Raw genomic sequence first — 876 nt, forward strand, 5'->3', positions numbered from 1 at the left:
TTCTTCTATTATATATATATATATATATATATCAAATGACCGTATTTTTATTTTTAGCCTGTAATAGAAGAATTTTTATTTAATTTGATTATTTCATATTCCTGTGGTTTTTTTTCGCGCGGATAAATGGCATTTTCTATACTTCCGAACAAATCTCATTTTGAGTGAGAGAGTAGAGAGACCTAAGAAAGTGATTTTTTAATGATTTTCCAATATTCGTTCGCGCAAGACAATTGTCTTTCAACCTAAGAGGATTATTATCCCTTATCCTTACCCGGGGGCCCCCCGGCCCGAGTAAAATATTTATCCCAGTAACGCCCAGCTCTTCTTCGCATGATTCGCAGATCGCCGTGACTCATAAATACGTTATGACGTGAAGTAACGAGTGCAGGTGCATTATTCAATCGCGGTGTTTCCGCGAATTCGCCGTGACTCTCGAGGGATAAAATCGTTTTCAACAAGGGCGTTGTTGAAGAGAAAACCGACAAACAATTTAACTTATTAGTCGCGGTCGATTATTTTTCAGAAACGCCTTTGAAAGCGAGTTTGAATAATTTATTTTCGATATTCAACGATTAATTTTGTCGTAATTAATTAGACCTTGTTCTCTAGCAAGCTCGATCAATCTTGACTCTGTTCAGTTTGCAAATAACGGTATCATTATTCATGTTTGAGAACGTCGGGGAAATAATGGATTTTTAAAGGAAAAGTGCATCGCGCGAACGTCGCGGATACGGCACGGAGCAACCAGGTAGAAAAATCCAGCAGCCATATCTTTTGTTGACTGGTCCTCTTACCTTTTTTTGCTCCACCGCGCCGGACCCAACAGGTTAGCGTGGCCGTGCAGGTTCTCGCCGCATCTCGCCACTCCACTCG

This window comes from Temnothorax curvispinosus, unplaced genomic scaffold (genome assembly GCF_003070985.1).
Source record: "Temnothorax curvispinosus isolate PA1 unplaced genomic scaffold, ASM307098v1 QBEX01013556.1, whole genome shotgun sequence".
Taxonomy (NCBI): domain Eukaryota; kingdom Metazoa; phylum Arthropoda; class Insecta; order Hymenoptera; family Formicidae; genus Temnothorax; species Temnothorax curvispinosus.